The sequence below is a fragment of the Fringilla coelebs genome (genome assembly GCF_963513975.1).
Source record: "Fringilla coelebs genome assembly, chromosome: 21".
NCBI lineage: Eukaryota > Metazoa > Chordata > Aves > Passeriformes > Fringillidae > Fringilla > Fringilla coelebs.
The window spans coordinates 10,600,206-10,620,427 of NC_140047.1; the positions used below are offsets into that span (position 1 = coordinate 10,600,206).

Consider the following 20,222-nt stretch of genomic DNA (forward strand, 5'->3'; position numbering starts at 1 on the left):
AGAGCTCAGGGAGCAGCTCTGGCTGGGTAAGGATGAGTTCCTGAGCTGCTGCAGGAGTGTGGAGCACAGGCAGGGCTGTTATCTGGGTCGCTGACAGATAACAGAACATGCATTTCATAACCCTGTGCTTCCCAGGTGGCAGCAGGGGGAGGTGAAAGAATTTAAGGTGGATAATTGACAGGTAAACAGGAGACAGGGTGGGGAGATGCAGCATCCAGGCACTGGGAATTCACCTGCCTGCACCCACTGTCAGTTGGAGCAGGCTGCCTGGAGAAGCAGGGAAAGCTGCCCAGCCCTGTCCCTGCCTGGAGGATGTGCTGGAGGAGCCAAGCCCCCAACAGGTCTCTTCTGCTTCCCAGTGGCACGAGAGGATCCCAGTGTGGGTCTGAGTGCAGGGGGGTCATGGGGGAGCAGGGGGGGATGTCTGGGTGCCTCTTGTGGGGATGTCCTGGCCGGGGGACAGGGTTTGTTCTCTGGGGGTCTTGGTGCTTTCCTTTGGGGTCTCTGTGTCAGCTCAGCTGCTGCCTGTCAACACCAGAGATGGGCATCGTGCCTGCAAAATATTGACTTGTTCCAGGGCATTGAAAGCTACAGAGTTTGGGGGATTTTTGGCCTTTCTAATAGTTGGTGAGGAAGTGGTTGGATAGAGCACAGAACTGGAAAAATAATGCATTTGTTTCCCAAAGTAAATTGTTTTCAGGATTTAGTCCATGAAACACAGTGTCAAAACCTCATTGGGAAGCTTGTCTCTTTCGGGTTCTGGATGGGCAGATGAACCTTCTCTCCTCTCCCAAATATGGATAAATACTGTTTTTCTAGGAAACACCCAGCTGATCTGATCATAGTGATTGTGATTTGACATCTGTGTGCACACACAATAATTACATTGATCTAATTTATTACTGAAACTGCCCGTAGGTGAATCGATGGTTGATGAGGAGCAGAGTGTTTGGGTATTAATTTCATTTTCTTATCAAAATGCCTGCAGAGAGGACAGATCATGCTGGGATCTCTGGGAAACAGACCTCTTCAGGATTCTGCAGTTTCTACCTGTCCAGTAAATGGACTGAGAGTGGAGAATGCCCTTGAAAGGAGCTCCATCCCCACAGGAGCCTGGACATTCCAAAGGGTGGCTGTGGGAAGGCAATTCCTGTCCCCAGTGTCTCAGATGGACTCAGCCCCATGAAATAATCTGTTAAACAAGCTGCTCCTAGGACTATTAATGAACCTGAGATCCTTAAATTGCATATTAGGGGGTTTCTGTTGGATTAAGCCTTCTGCACATCACAATGCTCTTAACTAGAATTTATCTGCATGCAAGAAAAGGGCTAAAAGCTGAATTAGAAAGAAAATGTCAATAGTAACCACATAAATTAGCATGCAGATTTATAATCTCTAATAATGGCTATTCTCTCAAAGAGTTTATCTATTTTTTTGCCCTCACCCAAACTTTAAATATTTAATTTTAAATTTGTATTTTTGGTCTTGCACCATCTAAATTTACAGCTCTGCCTAACAGCTCATCTCTTGAGGTGCTTCACTGTAGCCTTGTGTTGTCTAAAACAGAAGAGCCAGAGTTCTTGTCTAAAACAGAATTAGTGATGCAGAGGAACTGAGTGTGGGGGTTGAAGATAATACTGGTGGTGGGAAATTAGTGTGAGCTTGGAAAAGTGGGCTGGGAATGACCCCATGGATGCCAGAAAGCAACAGAACCTGTGCCTCCCCCTCTCGAGCCGTCCCTCCGAGCCGTCCGTCAGTCAGAAAACTGTGGGTGCCAAACAGCTTAAAAGTAACATTTAATGAATAGGAATTCTGTGCTCTTGAAATAAATAAATAGCCCCATTTCCATCTGTTTCTGCAGCACACTGCCCCTCACAACCTCTTGTTAGAGAAGGACTCTTTCAGGCTGGTGTGTTTTCCTTCCCCAGCTAATTATGCTCGGTTGAAGTGGGTGCTCCATATTCAGGAGTGACTGTCATTTAGGAAGTCAGAGTTGGGAGATGTGCAGAGTTTCATGGAACCCTTTGTGACCTTAGAATGTAGCAGACATTTTTCTTATTTTATTTTTTTTTAAGTTTGACTTCTTCAAAAGAAGACCTTGAGCCCTGCTCAGATTGAGCCAACTCTGTCTTGCAGTCATTAAAGATTCAGTAGCACCTTTTAAGTCCATGTTAGGAAATTCAGATTTTTCAATTTAGTCAAGCTGTGTCTCCTTTTCAAGTACTACACTGCTCAGTTTTGAAGGTCTTCCAGGATTTCCAGTGGCTTCTTGCAGAGCAAGAGGCAGAATATGTTGTTTTAATCTAAAACCTCAGGACTGCGTGTGTTCCGTGGCTGAGCTGCCTACAAAGGTAAAAATGTGACACAGGCTAAGGTGGAGTCCCCCAGGTGAGCAGGGTATTTCTGCTGTGCTGCTGGAGTCCTTTCTGAGCAGGGCTTGGTTATTTATCTCTTATTTATTTATTTCTGTGTTTGGGATTGGACCAGAAGCAGAAGTCTCTTCTCTCTGAGGGCTCATAGATTTTAAATATTGAAGGTTGAACCTCCTCGTTGTGCTGAGCTAAACTGCTGAGCTGAACTGAGTGTACTTTGAAATCTGCTTCAAGGTCTGAACTTTGTTAAGTGGCCCTTTCTCTATTTAGTCTTAAGAGGAGGAAAACTCTAAGCTTCTGAGTGGATTCATAGTCACACTTTAATTAATCATATCTTTACAGCATGCTGCCAGCAATTGCGGGGAGGAAGGAGATGCCTCTAATCCAAATTCACAACAACAACAAAATAAATGCACTGGAAATATCCCCGGCCAATAAACTGCCTCATCCTCTAAGAAATAATACTTCCCACAGCCCAAACACAGGAAAAGTGATGGGGAGCAGATTTCTTCCACCCTCATCCCAGTGAAACAAGGCCTGTTAGTGAAGCAGGAGTGCCAGCAAAGCCCTCCGTGTGACGCTGCAAAGCTGCTGGTCCCCAGAGCTCAGCCCCTCAGACTTTTCCTTTCGGGCCAGCAGCTGCTCTTGGCCTCTCAGTGTGCTCCAAAACACTGGAGATAGGTTTTTTCTCCCTCTTTCCAAGTGGTTTCATTTAGTATTTATTAATGCCATTTAGTATTTATTAATGGCATCCGGAGGACACGGGACTGGTGGATCGTGTTGTGGTGGCTGCAGCGAACTCCAGGCTCAGGCTGGCTACAGGGGAGGAATGAGTGCAGGAGCTCCAGAGCCCTGATCCCTCCCAGCTGCCCAGCTCCTGCCTGGGGACAGCCCCTGCTGCTCCTGGGGAGGGACAGTCCCCTGGGTGACAGTCCCTTGGGCACAGCTGCACCAGGGGCAGCTTTGGGGCATTCATTCCCCAGGGACCCAGCAATGCTGCAGCCAGGGGCCTTTGAAAGTTGGATTTTGGGGCTGTATCTGAGAGATTAATCACACAAAGGTCTTTATGGGCTGCCACAAGCTGTGAGTCACCAAACTGAACATCCAGGTTGTTTGCAGCCTTCAAATGTGTTGGTTCAGAGAGATTCCCTCCTCAATACTGTCCTTGGCTCCAGCCACAGCTCGGGGCACTCACCCTGTGCAGCTTTTCCAGAACCTCCTCTGATTCACTCCATACTAATAACTTCCCCCACTTTCATGGGATTATTATATAACTTTGACTACTTTGAGTTTTCACTACTTAAAAGCAAGGACTTTATTTCTTTCCTTACTTCTATTTTTCCCCTTTCTGTGTAGCAAAAATGTAAAAAAACCTCTTGAAATGGTGTCATTGAGTAGGTAGAGACAGAAAAAGCTTCCTGTATTTACAGTTAAAATAGAAAAAACAATATTTTAAGACTCTTTTCACCCAGTTTTGGAGATGAACATGCAAATCTCTGTCATAGTGAAATATGCACAGAGATGTTTTTAAACTTTTGGTTACTATTATTATTGTTTCTTTCATCTTTGCTGGGGTGTGGTAACAGCAGTGTCACACTCGAGCCTGCTGTGTGTTTTCTCACACAGAGAGTGATTTTCTTCTGTGAATGGAACATAAGTTCTGCTTAACCCAGAGAGAACAACATGCTGAAAAACAAAACTGCTGCCATTCCTGGTGGGAAGGTCTGTGCCATGCAGGGAATTGGGGGGCAGTGGGGGCTGGACCTGGCAGTGGAGACACCTCTGAGCCTTTGGTACCCGGGGTGCAGGTCCCTGGGGCAGGGCAGAGGGCCAGCTCCTCCTGAGACTTCCTGGAATCTTTTCAGTGCTCCGGGCAGGAGGATTCTTTCCTCTTGCCCCCCACGAAATGATGTTGGATCTAATCCAGTTGCCCCTATTTGCCTTCTCCTGTGAAGTTCTAGTTTAATGAGTTCAGAAACATCAATAAATTTTAAATTAATTTCAAGTACAGTTCAAAAACAGAGCTGTAACTATCAGGTGCATGGATACATGAAAGATCCATGTGACCTTTAGAGTATTGCCTTGCCTTTAAATTAACTTTGACTTGCATAAAAGTAAAGATTTTCTGTGTGTTTTATTTTTGGGTAGAGGATGGATTTCATTTTGGGGGTTTTAAATCCTTTAAGCTATTTGCCATTGTCAGTTATGTTTTTTAATCAGTGTCATTCTAGTGGTGAACTCCTGCTGGAAACAGCTGCAGGAATGTGAAAATGTGGCAGAATGGAGCTCAACTCATTTTAGCTCCTCTCTGGGAAATTCTTTAACTTCTGTGCTTTCACAAACTTGCATTCAGTGCTGTGTAACCAAACCAGCCTGACACAATTGAGACGGAGGGAAGGAAGATCTGCTGACTTCTCTTCACAGTCAGGGCTGAAGGACTGCAGAGCCCAATCTACCCCACCACGTCTTTTCCTTTATTTGAATCCATGGATACCTGTCACAATATTTCTCTGAGCAGTATTTCACTTCATTAGGTTGCATTGTTAACTGTGAAGGTCCTGTCAGTTTTTATCTATTGTTGCCTTCCAAGTGTTTGAAACAATCAGAGGTAAATTATACAGCTCTTTCCTTAAGCAGCCACATGGCAGTTTACTGAGGGGCACACAGTGGCACAGGATTAACAGAGAGAAGTTACAAGGTAAGGAGCAGGTTGAGGTTTTGCATCAGCAAAGGGATGGTGCCTCACTGCTTTACACCTGCCCTCCCCAGGGACACCTCCTGCTTGGGGCTTGGCTGCTTCTTGCTGCCCCTTCCCTCCCTCCACCCCAGCCCTGCCCAAAACACACATCCCTGCAGAATCCTGGAACCACAGAATGCTTTGGGTTGGAAGGAACCTTAAAGATCACCCAGTCCCAGCCCCTGCACGGGCAGGGAACCTTCCATGGTCCCAGATTGCGCCAAGCCCCATCCAGCCTGGCCTGGAACACCTGTGGAGTGTTTTTTCAGTTGTTACCTTGCTGTGCTTTGCAGACCCAAGTACTGTGCAATGTTAGTCTGTTCCTAGGGTAAAGTGATGAGGCAGAAAGAGTCTTCAAGGCTGCTGAGCCATTCCCATCAGGATCAGCAATTTTCTGTGGGGAGACAGAGATTCGTTCCTCATCTCAAGGAGGGCTGTGAGGAAGCTGTTAGCCTTGATTCACTCAAGTGCTTCTCTTCAGGAAGACATTAAGCTGTGCCTAAGTGTTTTGCTAAATAGAGGAGACCTTATTGCAGGAAACTTTAAAGGCACATTTTACAGCTTAAATCTACCTCTGAATGAGTCTTGCTGACAGAAATAAAGGGAATAACAGACTGATGCATGCAGAGCTGTCTCATGATTTTTAAAACATAAGGTCATCATTTACAAACTTGGCTCCTTCAAGTTAGGGATTCAAATGCTTATGTAGGTACATAAATAAGTGGCCTAGTTTTCTGGGATGCTGAATCCATTAAAATCAATGGAAATTTTGCATCTCTGAATAAAATGTCACTTATTTTGCTAGCTAATTTTAGGTACCCAAATACAGAAACTTTGATCTAAAAGAAAAAGATTTTTTAAAAAGCTTCTGAATTTTTGCCATGCTTCTGAAACACCAAGCTCCTGTGTTGGTGTTCCAATTCTTCCTTGAGGCCTGGCCTTTGGGGGAATGCAAAGGAAATCTGGACTGAGTCCTGCATGAAGAATTCACCTGGAATCACCTCACTGTAGAAGAAGGAAGGTCCTCACCTGTGGAGTGTGCAATGCACCCCATCCACTCTGTTCAGAGCCTGGGCCCAGGGCACAGTGAGAGGATCCAGCAACACAACAAGTCCAAGCCTGCTGTAGCAATCTTCCCATGGGATCAGGAATTCCTGTAAAGGCATTTTGGTGTCATCACCTTGCTCAGGCCAGATACAATCTCGGTGCATTATCCTGCAAAGAAGTTGCCAGGTTGTGACTTGTTTTCCTGTTGGATCTGACCAGTGCTGGTAAGGTCAGTGTGGTTGCAGTAAAATGAAGTGAGAGATCTGTCACATGCTTTGAGCCTGAGTTTTATAGCACTGAATATAAAAAAGGAGAGGGGAGAGTGTCCTTTTGTCCTGTGAGGGCACTGATTTTCATTGCCTGCTACTGCTATGCACGGGAGCTGCAGAACATTGTCTGAAATTCTGCATCGAGGACTTTGCTCCTAATGAATTCCATCTCCTGAAAGTGAGAGCTTCTCTCTTTAGCATTTGTGCCTCGCACTTGATCCACAGCTTTTGTGCTGCTGCCTTGATGGTGTCACAGATATCCCTTCTTCTGGCTCTCCATCTTCCCAGCTCCAGCAGCATCACGTTCAGGGTGCTTTTCTCCTTCCCTTTCCAGCCTCAGCGTATTTTCCATAGTGGGTATCCTATCCTGAGCTCCTCAGCAGCCTTCTCCTTTATCTTCTTCCTTCCCTGACTCTGGGTTTCATGTCATCTTTGTGCCTTTCTGTCTGACAATATCTGTATTTGGAAACCAGAGCCTGTCCCTCCCACTCACAGCATTCTCCATTTGCCAAGCCCCTGATCCTGGTCCAGATCCTCCCTGAAGCTGTGGCTGCCCCGGCCTTGGAAGTGTCCCAGGCCAGGCTGGACAGGGCTTGGAGCAACCTGGGATAGTGGGAGGTGTCCCTTCCACCCCAAACCATTCTGTGATTCTGTGAAAAACCATTTCCCCCTCTGGACCTGATCTCCACATCCACTGACCTGGGCAGTTCTGTTCCTTTCCACATCACCTGATTCCCACTTAGATCCAGTCATGTCTTCTCCTGTTCACAAAGCCCCCTCTGTGAAGAGTGACGGCCATTAACTCCGTGTCACAGTGCACCTCCTGCTCCTCTGATGTCAGCAGGAAAACTTTTCAGCTAATTCATAATTTACTATGTCCTTCCAGATTAAGAAAGAACTCAGAATGGCTTACGTACACAAAATATTCAACGGCCAGAGGGACCATGCAAAAAGAAAAAAAGTATTCATTTCAGTACATTTATTTTCCAAGAGAACAAAAAAAACTTCTTTTTTTTTAAACTGGGTCAACACTACATCTGCAGCACTCAGCCGTTTTCCATACGACACGATCACCCACTCTGTTTATCTTTAGGCAATATGCTCCTGCAAACTGCCAATTAATTGCAGATTTGGTGCCTGCTCTCTCCCAGCATCCTGGATAAACACGGCAAGGCAATCACGGGGAGCTGCTCTTGCCTGCCAGGGGAAGGAAATCTGTCATTGTCTCAGCCTTGTTATCTGCAACCAAGGCAGACTTTTAGCAGCGTTCTGCTTGTAAACACCCTCTTTAGACACCTTCTGATTTCCAGAGATGGCTCGACAGCCACTCTGCCATGCTACCTGCAGCTTCTAAATCATTGCTTCCCAAAATGTTCAATGCAGATTGTCCTTGGTAAAAGGGCCATCGACACCAATAAAACATGGTGAAAGAGTCCTTAAAATGAAGAGATAAAGCTGAATCCAAATAAATGTAAGAGACAGAAAAGAGGAGAAGGGGATGTCAAGACTCAGCTCTGCTCTGCTCTGAGGGTTCTTGCTGGGGATTTTATCAGGGTTGCTGTATGGGAGGTCTGGGGGACAGGTCTGGTTGTGATGTGTCCTTTTCAGAAAGCTCCAGTCTGTTGGTGTTGGCTCAGGTCCTTCTCCTCCACTCTAAGTTGGAAGTATCTCCTACTTTGTGCAAGAGTTGTGCTAATCTATATCCAGAGAAAATCCTCTCCATGACATGCAGCATTTTCTGGCAGGCCATGTTTTTCCTTTCTGGATAGTGGGAGGTGTCCCTGAGCAAGGCAGGAGGGATGGAGATGGGTGATCTTCTAGGTCCCTTCCAACCCAAACCATTCTGACTCTTAATTTCTGTCCCTAATGAAATCCCAAGAGAAGGCTCCGGAGAGATGATCCTTCCTTGGGTTGGGATGGTCACCAGCAGATCTTCACTCTTTCTTTATTTCTATCACACTCTAAAACTGAGTGACATCAAAAGAGGCTGACTCTACAGTGGCTGCAAAAGAACTGGGACAAAATCTTCTCCTGGGGCAATCCTCAAGAGGATTTAAACTGCCATCTTGACATTGAGTTGTTGGAAATTAACTGTTGCTTCCAGGCAAGGAATGATGAATGGTCTGAAATGAAGAGATAAGCCTGCATGTGGATACATTCTCCCAGGCTCTCATGGACCTTCACTGTTACAAGCAGCTGGAATAATTCCTAAAACAGGGAATATTTGATACTGGGTCAATTCCTATTTTGATATGCTCATGTACATGGAGAATAAATGAGAATAATTACTTCAAACCAGTGTAATTAGAAGAAAAACAAGCTCCTTGTGTCTTAGAACAATACAGACACACATATTTGGGAGTCGTAGCGGGTTGTGGGAAATGAAACAAAATATTCCAGGTTTTTTTCTTTTATTTCTGTCATATACCGGAACTTTCTCATTGACAGGGTGAAGTAAAATCTGTTGGATTGGGCCTGTTTACCAGGTCACTGTGGATTATTGTAATATTGGACTACAGTGGAGATGAGATCCATATGTTGCTGTCAGGGACTAGAGTTTATTATCACACTGGGGATGGCTAATAATAAAAGTTTAGATTTCAGGCAGATTTGAGGAGAATGTGCTTTAGTTCCCCTCTGTCTGGTTTGTGGACAAACTCCCGTGTGCCTGGACTTCTTTACAATTTAAAATGTAACTTGTGAATACCAACAGAAGGAGGCTGCGAGCTAAGCTGACAGCAGTTGTGGTTGGAGCTTTAAAGATTAACTGCCTTCAGGAGGTAATAAAGATCAGAGCTGCCCCATCCTGCTGCAGTTGCCTATGGAAAGATGTTGACGCTGCACTGACAGGCCTCGGGAGCAGCGCCCTGTAAGGGAGGCTTCGGGAATGTGCACTGCTCTGACACAACCAGCATCCCTCCTCCATCCCTCCTCCCAACCCTGCTGCCATCCTTCCTCCATCCCTGCTGGAATCCATCCTCTCATCCCTCCTCCCAGCCCTGCCCAGTCTTTGGCAGTGGCGTCAGGCCAAGTGCCCCCAGCAGGGATGGTGGATACGGAATGTTTTGGAAGTGATGGGAGATAGTTACTGCATAAATAAAGAGGAAATCTTAAAATTAATCAGAGGTGCAGACAGAGCAACCCGCGCTCAAACTCTCCCTTCTTACCTCTATGTTTGTTGTTCTGCGCTAATTATGTATGAGACAGAAAAGTGCTGGATGAAGTTTAATTAGGAAGGAGCTGCTTTGTCATGTAAACTCCAGTCTGCAAGCCTGGCTCGCCGCCAGCACCGGTGTGAGCTCCTCGGCAGCAGGGACGGGGCTGGAGCAGATGCCTCTCCTCCAAAACACTGAGCCTCGAGGAAGGGTTTGAATTACAAAGGAAGGGAAGGGGCTGAGCTTCCCAGCCCCCTCCTCCCTTCACAAAGGGCAGCAGTCAGTTTACTTTCATAACCCCACTATCAGCTGCAGAGGAAGTCTCGCAGTCCCGGAGTCTGCGAGCGGTTCCCGAGCAGCTGGATCCAAACCGGGCAGAGGCGGCCGAGGGAGGGAGCCGGGGGATGGACTCGCTCTGCCCCCGGAGCAGCTGACTTTCCTGGGGACCTCAGCATTGCTTTTCTGTCCTGATCTTATTCTTCTGTCCTGATCTTATTTCCCTGTCCCGTGGAGGCTTGGGTAAGTGCCTGGTAGTTTTCCACTTACCTTTCTCTTCGGTGGCTCACCAGGGTCTGCCGAGGTGCAGTGGCACTGCAGTGACAAAGTGTTCCCTGCACCTTTGGGAGCTCGCTCTGGAAGTGGATGATCCAGATTGGAAAAGCTGGACCTTTACAATCGTTGAATTGATATACTGCATTTTCAAAAGGGACAGGGAGTAGATATGGAGCAAACAGACTCTCCAGCGCGTTGTTTCAGCTGGTGGGGACTGCTGGGGCTACAGCAGCTTGCAGTGAGCCGGATTTCCAAAGGCTGGAGCGCTGGAGCAGAGCTCTGCCGAGCCCTGTCCGGCAGTTCGGGGGTGCAGATGTTTGTGCTGTTTCCTGTGGAATCAGCCTGTGGGGGTCGGGGCAGCTGCGCCTGGAGCCAGCCTCTGTATTCCATCACCCGCCGAGGAGCGCAGCGCCGGGACACAGGAGCATGCCGGAGTCAAGTGGTGACAGGGTTTGCTGGGAAGGGGTTTGATCTGGGCCCTGATGCTCCTGCAGAAGGGATCCGGTGGATTGGGAGCACGGACTCCAGGCAAGAATTCCCTCACATCCATGGGGAGCGCAGAGGAGCGGAGGGGCCAGGCAGAATTCACAGATTTTCCAAAGCCGTTGTAAAAGATCTGTGTGATTGTAAAGAAAGAAGTGGCCGTGCCTGGGGGTCTGCAGGCAGTCCCCGTGGTGTGGGTGGCTGGATCAGTGGTAGGAGCAGACAGAGAACTTGAAAGGGAGATGGACTAAAACTTACATAATGTGTGAAACCGAATGTCCTTTCCTGCTGTCCCTGCTGTCAACCTGAGAAGACTAACCCTGAAACGATTTTTAAAGCTGTCTTTGTTAGTCATCCTTTATGCAATTTGTTTCTTTATCATGTTTCATTTTAAGTACAAGGAGACAGGCTGGTTCCACTCCCCTCTCCACTCCTCCTCTATTGTTAGTCTCTCCCAGCTTCCCGTACGATTGTCCAGCTCTGCTCTTTGCAGAGCCCAGCGGAAAAGGATATGGCTGAAAAGAAAGAAAGTATTTCAAATTAAAATCTGGCAAGTGCTTGTGTCCTCATTAGGCTTCAGACACATTTCTTCCCTCCCATCTCCTTTTCCCCAAAAGTTGCAGGGTGGCCAGTATCATTTGCAGTACCTTAAACAGCAGCAACATTACCTTAAACATCCCTCTTAGCCCTCATAGCCATGCACTGGCCAATAAATGCAGCAAATAATAATCCCAGCAAAGCTTAAAAACAAGCATATTTGTAATAATATGAGCAGCCTGGTCTAGTGAAAGGTTCCCTGCCCATGACTAGGGTTTGGAACAGCATGAACTTTAGGTCCCTTCCAACCCAAACTGTTCTGGAATTCTGTGATACCTACAACGAGCACCTAAATATAATGAAAGCAGGCAATGCTTGCTTTGAGCCTCATTCAGATTTGTGAGCTGGTCACAGCTGATGAGTTGTGCCAGCAGTGGCACGGAGCATCTGCGCTAGGCAAGACCAGGGATCGTGGCTGAGAGCATGGGTGTAAGGAAAGGAGTGTGAAGGGAGGGAGGAAAGGTCATGGCCCCATCTCTACTGGTCCTCATTAAGCTGTAGCTTGATGAGCAAGTGGTAATTAATGGTTGTGTTAATGCTCAGAGGTAAGCTGATAGGACTCTCCTTGCTTCCTCTTGATTCCCAGCCATGACTTCAGGACGTTTGAGCGGCACTGATGAAGCAGGGTTGGGTCTGGCTGATCTCTGGAGAGGCTCAGCCAGCTGCACGTGTGACCTTGCAGGCTGTTTGCACCTCCTGGCACCATCCTCCTTCCCACTGCACAGCAATTAGTGGGGAGTGTCCCTGGACAGGACTGGAGCTCGGGAGAAGAGAGCTGCTGTGGGGCTTGAGAAGATAACAGAGCCTCTGGTGAGGCTGAGCCGCCTCCTGTGGCCTTGTTAGTGCCAATATTGGCACAGGGAGATGGGAGTGGAGCAGGTGGAACAGTAGAGCTGGAGGCAAAGGGGAGCCCCAGTTCCTCAGGGGAGCCTCTGTTCCTTCCAGTGACCCCAGAGCATGGAGCTCCACCTCACTGAGCCACAGCCCCATGCCTGGTGCTGTCCCAGCCACTCACCAGGCTGTCCTGGCGTGCACTGGGGAAGCTGGGAAGATCGTGAGTGGGATGAGAAAGCACTCAGTAATTCCCTGAGTTTCCTTCTGCTCAAAGTGGCAGAAATAACACCTTTCTTATGTAAAAGGCTCCCTCAGCTCCACTGGGTATTGTACAGAAACACCCCCCTGCTTTGCTTCTCTTTGACTTGCACCGTTTCAGAGAGCTGCAATTTGATGACAGATTTAATAAGATACAATTGTCACTTGTGTTGAGAGGAGACATTCACAGAACTTGGAGTTGTATCGCCTGGGATACCAACATGCAAAGGCACTGCTCTGTTCAGTCACAGTTTTAGGTGCTGGAGACCCAGATTTTAAGACTTGTTAAGACCCAGACTTCAATACTTCTAAAGACTTGTCCAGTACACATTGGTGGCTGGAAACTTTTTCCAGTAGAGACTCCCTTCCCCCAGCACTGGTTCCTTCTTCCGCGTCTTCACCCTATAGGAAATTTCTGTCTTTTTTTAAACAGGCACCATTTTTCTTCACGTCATCCCCTCCACTTGGTAACAGCAGCAGCCAGGAATGGGGGGGGGAGAATGGCCCCAGTTCCACTGGGCCTGACTGGGACCTCGCTGGTGGCACTGGAGATGCTCTCTGTGGTGCTGGGGCTGTGGCACTGAGGGGTGACAGCCTCTGCCCTGCTGCCGTGGGAGGGTCTCACACTCCACTGCCCAGAAAGAGCAGGATGCAAATTGAGCTGCTGCCATGGATTTACAGCAAAGACAATAAAAACAAGAATTAGACGGATAAAATGATTAAAAGGCTTTATGAAAGCCTCTAAGCAGTTTGTCATATCCTGCAAGGTGATTGCCCAGGACACCTGCAGCACAAGCCAGCCTTTTCCAGCATGGCCCCTCGGCCAGGACATCAATAAAAATGAGGATTTATGAGCTCTGTCATGGGCAGCAAGCAAAGCATCGGGCAACAAATTAATCGCTGATTGCAGAGCAGTGCTGACTGGGAGCTTTCTGCTCTCTCTTGGCATCATTGCAAGGTTGTTTGTTAAAAAATTAGTTTGATAAAGAGACCCTTGACTCCCAGTGTGTTCCTCTGTTACCTGCTCACCAAACATGAGGCACTGTGAGCTCAAAAGGTGCTTTTCACTGTTCAAGTGTTCCAGCTTTTAGTCATCAGAATGTGACAGCACTCACAGTTCTATGTGCTTGTCTGTTCCTTCCTATCCAGTAATTTTGGGATTGCAGAATTCCAGTTTGGGCTGGGAGGAGCTGGGTGCTGCTGGTCTGCTGGAAGCACTTGGGTGCCAGAGCTGTGTGTTCCTGCTGAGCTGCTTCCCTTTCCTACCACAGAGGTTTTGCTCATTGTTCTCTAATTTCAGCAGGCAGGAAAAAGCCCACTTTTGAGTTCTGTTGCCTGCCCTGTCCCCACAGCTGGTGCCACCATTGTCCCCGGGTTCCTACCCAGACCAACTTCCTTTGTTCTCCACCGGGCAGCTCCATGAAGTGATTGTTTCCACAGTAATTTTATTTCTCCCTGCCTGAGACCAGACCATCATTTCCCAGTGACTCATGTCACCTGTTGATGGCCTTTTCCTGTCCCTCACACAGAGGCAGTGCAGGGTGGGATGGAGCTGGTGCTCCTCAGGTTAAGGAATGCTCCCACCTTCCAGCAGCCTGGGAGAGCTGTTGGTGACAGCCACATGCAATGGGGGACACGCGTCAGGGGCTGGGGAGAGAGAGCTCAGTGGGGACAGCATCATGTGTTGGGGGTGTTGTGCCAGACTTGTACCAGCTGATCCCATCCAGCCTGATTTGCCCACGGCTGGTTTAGCCTGGGAGCCTCGGGCTGCTGGGAGCAGATGCTGAGCAGACCCATCACATTTCGAGGCATTGCCTCGGAAGAGCTCCACAGGACGAGCTGCCAGCAGCTCTGGTTGCGCTGCAGGCTCGGTTTGGTTCATCAGTCTTGGCTCTTACTTTTTTCTTCCCTTTCTGTTTCCTTTTTTAAGTGTGCTTTTACATCAGAGCCAGGATCTGTTGCCCATCTTCGGTGCTGGAGGGTGACATCTCCTCTGCTCCTGCTCGTGCTCACGGCGCTTGTCAGGCTCTGCACAGGGAACAGGGCATTCTCCAGCTCACATGGAGAAATTTCATCACCTAGGTTTCAAGAAAAATAAACTGTGGCTGGACTTAAAACCTTGTGGTGAGGACTAATGGAGAGAGGCTTTTACAAGCATTGAGAATATTTGTAGCTAAGCAACCAACATCAGCAAGAAGAATAAATCCAAAGTTTCAGGGCTCAGCCTGCCTGCCTGCCTTCAAGGGCCAGGAGCTGTGTTTTCCCTCTGCTAACAAGATTGCCTTCGTGCTGGAGGCAGGATCCTGTGTTAGGTGGAGCTTGTTCTAGGATACTGAGCTGGGAACAGGAGTGAAAGGACAGAGAAGAATCTTGCCAAAGGCCACAAAGCCAGCCAGGCCTCCCAGCAGCTTACAGGAAAAGGCTCTTGGAACAGTAAAATCTAACATATATAGATAATATTTTCTAATTACTCTTGTATAAGTCCTCCTAGCATCAGAGAGTGCCTACACTTCTTTATCAGGAAGTGTAGTCACAGGATAAGGAGTAATTGGCTCAAGGTGAAAGCAGAAACACAGCAGAAATTTCTCCCTGTGAGGGTGGGCAGGCCCTGGCACAGGTGCCCAGAGCAGCTGTGGCTGCCCTGGATGCCTGGAAGCGTCCAAGGCCAGGCTGGAGCAACCTGGGATAGTGGAAGATGTCCCTGCCCATGGCAGGGGGTGGAATGGATTGAGCTTTAATGGCCCTTCCAACCCAAACCATTCTGGATTGTTTGATTCTAGGCTCTCCAGCAGGCAGCAGCTCCAGACCATATTCTTTCCATTCCACAGATGCAGAGCTGAGTGACTGGATGACTGCAGCAGTTTTTGTTTGAAATGGTGAATCTCTGTGGCTTTGTTCACTTTCTATATTTGCACAGTTCCTGTTGCTCGGGGCGCCCATCCCATTGCTACAATTGCAGCACAGATCCAAGGCCTATTAGATAATTGAGCTTTATTTTCTACAAAGATATTATGCAGTGTTCTTCACTGGGTTGCACCAGTAAACCTAGAAGCAAGACATTTTACTTTAAAATATATTTTATTTATAAAAAGAAAATTTCCCAGAAATGCCAATGGAAATGGCAACAAATCAAATCCCAGGAATAATTTCTCAATGGAACTTTTTTTAAAAAATACCATCTTATAACCTCAGGATATTTTCCATCTCTGCTTCTTCCTCCTGCTTTGTCAGGAGCTGGTTGGAAAAGATGTTCCAGTCCCTACCCTGTCCTGGCAGCCTCATGGATCACCAGGGGCCCTGTGAGTGCCCTCTGTGCCATGGGAAGATCTCCTAAAAGTGCTTTGGAACCAAACTCTTGGATCCCTGAGCCCCCTCTGCACAGCTGCACCACACCATCAATCCAGGCCTTAAACAGAATCACTCCCTGATCAAGGACCCCAGAGACCTCTTTGCTCACATAGACACTAAAGTTGGTGTTAATTAGAAACCCGTGCATTAAGGCCAGATCTGCCAGTATTTCTATGGAACTGTATTCCTAAACCAGGTTTATTGTTGTGATGAGAGGAGTGAGGTGCAGTGCAGGATAACTCCTGTGGTGTTGGGTTCCAAGCCCTGTCCCAGTACCACTCACAGGCCGTGCCAGAATGCTCTCCTCTGCAGGTCCACAGAGTTTACCACTTCATCTGGCATTTCCTCCACTTTTCTGCCTAGAGATGTTGCTGCAGCACTGAGCATTTCAGTGGAGTTTAAAATGGGTATCAATTTGTCTGTGCTGGCAGTTGATCTCTGTTCAGAGCTCGCTGTTACCAATGACAGGCACGAGAGTCCTCGGAGGCGCGCGGCGTTTTCCTTTTCTCCCGCTGCAGCTGCGGCCTGGCTGTGACTGAGTCACTCAGCTGTGAAAAGCACTCGGGGATCTGAAAGCAGGGGCTGTTCCTGTCCATTAGCACCAGTGCCCAGAGCAGCCCAGCTGGGTGGGATCCATTTAGTGCCAGTCCCACAGCTGGGCTCCGAGAGGCGCCTCGAGCCGGCAGGTACACATGAATGGCTCTGGGGTTTGGGGATAGCAGGACACTGAAGCGATATTAATGATAGCATTCAGTCAGGAAGGGCTTTATTTTTCTTATTAGGGAAACCATCACTTTTGGAAGTGTTGTAGACACATTTTGGAAGCGGCACCAACTATTTTAAAAGTTAAAGCATTGGCAGGTGTGAGGGAGATGTTCTGGAAAGGGAAGATACAGCCTGGCTTAAGAGAAACCCGATGTATTCAGAGAGATCCAAGCTTTTCTGTTTGATCATCTTCCTCTTCCCGCCCACCTTGGATCAGCTCCCACCCCTCCACATGCAGGATCTGAACCGTTCCAGCCAGTTCCTGAGCCATTCCCAGCTCCCAGTCCATGCAGACCAAGGCACAGCTCCCTGAGGCACTGATGGAGTTGGTGAAATGCTTCACAAATACAGATAAGGACAAAACAAACATTCTGCAGGAGCTGCAGTGGGGGTGCAGGAGGGCAGACCCAGGAGTGGTGGGGGAACAGGGACACCAGCATGGTGGCAAGGCCAGCTGCTGCCTCCTCTCCCTGCTGCCTCTGGTTTGTCCTCTGGGGAAGGGAATGCACCCAGAGGATGGGGAAACAGATTGAGGACACTGACCACAACTTAAAATTCATCTTTGGAGTAATTGTTTCAGCTTTCTTACTCCATTTCTGGAGCTTTCCCCCTTGTCTGGTTGTATTTTATTCACTTGGCTTCTCTCAGTTTTACTTTTCCCCCCACAAATCGCAGCCTCTTGTCTCCAGTTTTAATTTTTACATTTAATGAAATAGCTCTGAAATAAAATGTTCTTTAACAAATCCCTGATCAGGGTATCTCACAACAAAAGGTACTTGGATTTTATTATTATTATTACTAATACAAAGTAATGACATGCCTGAATCCTTATCAAGTGTAATTCAGGGGGATTAGTAATTTCAGCTGAAAGGAAAAGTTTGCTCCATCATTTACTGAACTCATCTGCTCAGTGTCCTGCTCCTGTTTATTTAGATTTATTATTATTTACTGGTTTTTTAGGTCTTGTGATCAAATTGTTGATCACAGTGCTCTGAGGTTTGGGTTTCTGCTTCACTGGGCAAACAGCAATCAGCTAAATACAGGGAAACAAGCTAAATATAGAGAAAACTGAATGAGAATATCACATTTTTGATGTCTGTGATGTCAAGCTTGACAGACCCACTAAGCACCTCGCTAAGAAAAGCAAAGCAAGCCTCAAAAACCTCAGAACTTGCTGAGATTTTCTCATTGAGAAAAAATTTTGTGTCTTCAACACGAACTACAAAAAGAGCAGCTGTGAATCAGGCAGCCATCCCTCATTTCTGGCTGGATTGAACTGGCAAGCAGTTCCTGCAGTGCCCTTCCCCAGCTCCTGGAGCCCTGGGTGTTAATGAGCCCCAGGCCTGGCTGGAGGCTGAGCAAGCAGCTGGGGCAGATGTTGGCCACCTGGGCTCAAGGAATGAGGCTTCCCAAAGCTGGGACGGGTTCAGCTCCCAGAGCAATGCTTTAGACATAGAACCACTGTCAAAACTAGGTCAGCTGGATATCAAAAATCTGTGTTTGCTGATCTCCAGCTCCAGGGCAGTTGTGCCTGGGCAGGCGGCAGCAGCTGCACCACGGAAGGACGGGGCTCCCCTGTTGCTGTCAGTGCTGAGCTGATGGAGATGGCAACAGCAAGAGTCCTTCTGGAAACCAGAAACCAGTGCAGAGGTTAAAAGGAGCCATTGTTTGGTATGAAGGGGCTTTGCTGACAAAATTGCACATCTCTAGCAAAGGACATCTCCAGCAGATGCTTGGAGCTGGGCGTGTGTTTGATGCAGGGGGTGGGAGCCGGGCTGACAGAGCTGACCAGCCACAAATCTGTGTGTGAGGAGCACTGGGAAGGGGCAGAGAGACAGACAGTGCTGAAACAAGGCACAGGAAAAGGTAAAGCATTCCAGAGGGGCCTGGGCCCTGGCTCTTGGCTCTCTCCACACTGGACGTGAAGCAGCAGCAGAGAGTGCAAGTCCCAGCACCTCAGCACCCCCATGTCCTGCCTGTGTCCTGCTCCCTCAGCCCTGCCTGAGCACTGATCCCTCCTGGCAACAGCTCTTCCCCAGGAAAGCCCTGTCCTGCCCATCCTGGGTTCAGCAGCCAGGGGACAGGAATGTCCCTGCTGTCGTGGTGGATCCAGTGCCGCAGACAGGGCTCTCAGCTCTGAGCCTGGTGTCCAGCTCTTCCCATTGAGCAGGGGTGCTGCAAGGGGGGTCACAGCCTCCCACGGGGACAGGAGCAGGGCAGGTGTGTCTGGGGAGGTTCTGAGGCAGCAGAGGAGTCACTTCAGCTGGAAGGAGGAGGATGGAGGGTTGTTTGTTTGCATGTGGCCAGCCAAACATGGCCAGCCAAGCGTTCCTTTCTTCTCAGCAAACGTTCCTTTCTTCTCACCATCCTTCAGCTCCTCTTTGATCTGAACTGTACTTTTTCCTGGAAGACTTCCAGCATTCTCAGTACAGCTCTGAAGCTCCCTTTTTTCCTCCCTATTCAGGCCACATCCCTCCAATTTAGGAAGGACGCCGCAGTGGTGACGTGGGACTGTGGTGTGTAAAGTCATTTCTGGAGAAACATGTTTGACTTCTTCAGATGTTCCTGATCTCTCCTCCCAGAACAAACACAGAACAGGCAACAGCAGCACAGGCTCCCACAGTCACCTCAGAGTTTGACTTAATGCATTGTGCAAAATCAGCCCCATAAAAGGTTCAAGCTGTGGTTTGGTACAGATGTCCAATAAATTGAGAACTTTTGGCGACCCTCATTTCTAGACTGACGTGTCAGACAGATGCACATGCCAGAAGCACACTGGGAAGCAAAGACTGTGTTGGGAAGGATGCCAGGAGCCAAGATGCATTTGCAGAGCTTCAGAGTGGCAGCTTGGCCATCTCTGGCCCAGGCAGCATGATGATGGAGAGAACCCCTGGGCAGCTGGCTGGGTAATGATGTTGCTTTTAAAAAAGACAACAAAAAAGGCGTTGCACCCTGCTCCTGCTAAGGAGGCTTGGAGACAGGAGAGAAAAGGCTTCTTTCTCTAGAGGTGAGCAGTCACTTCTTCCTGCAGCAGAAGAATCCTGACACTAGATAAGTAGCTGTGAGAAGATTCATAAAAAAACTAATTTATAATTTGCCAGAATATAATCCTATTTGATCAGTGTTATTCAGTTCCTCTTTCTTTTAAAATTCAGTGCACTTAACTGTTCTACGAGGGTTTATGAATGTTTAAAAATTGCTTTGTGGTCCCTAAAGTAATTTGACAAGTCTGACAGCTATTGATTAAAAACCTGAAATTATTCAGACTGTAGGATGACTTGAGGGATTAGATAGAAAGTTTTTTCAAATGCGAAAGGAAATAAGATGTTGGAAAGTAAATATGTTCTTGAATATTTTTGAAAAATCCATTACAACTGTGAAATTAAATTGAAATGAGATACTTCGTGTGGAGATGAAGGAACTAAATGCTGGCTTTACTATTTAGGCATGGGGTAGAACTCCCCATCCCAGGCTCAACAAATGCTTCTCTGGAAGTTGCTGGTCTCTGGCACAGTTCCCACCTCAGGGCACTGAGGGAGCCCTTGAGGAGCTCCTGCACCTGCCCAGCCCTGGCCAGGGCCCAGCCAGCTCCTTCCATCCCTCTGCTCCTGATGGGGCTGATGGCACGGGGCTCTCTGTCCAGAGTGAGCACGATGATCCATAACCAAACATGTCCAGGTCTGAAGAAGTAACTCCCCCAGCCTGCTGCCAGCTGGTTGGGAAGAAGGAAAAAACCAGTTCTGAGTGTGTTGTGGAAGAATCCTCCTTCCCTGGTGGGGGAATTGGCTGCTGGGCACAGAACCCC

At 48.0% G+C, this 20,222-nt stretch overlaps 1 protein-coding gene across 6 annotated transcripts in view; it reads left to right on the forward strand.

Moving 5' to 3' along the window:
- The window catches only part of DAB2IP (DAB2 interacting protein), a 125,220-nt gene that overhangs the window by 47,159 nt on the left and 57,839 nt on the right, over positions 1 to 20,222 (forward strand). The window contains exon 1 of one of the 6 annotated variants that reach the window (XM_084219816.1): positions 9,960 to 10,099. The exons of the other annotated variants lie outside the window; for them this stretch is intronic. The gene's annotated coding sequence lies outside the window, so the exon portion shown is untranslated. Of the gene's footprint in view, positions 1 to 9,959; positions 10,100 to 20,222 lie in introns of those variants that run through there. 6 annotated transcript variants of the gene reach the window in all.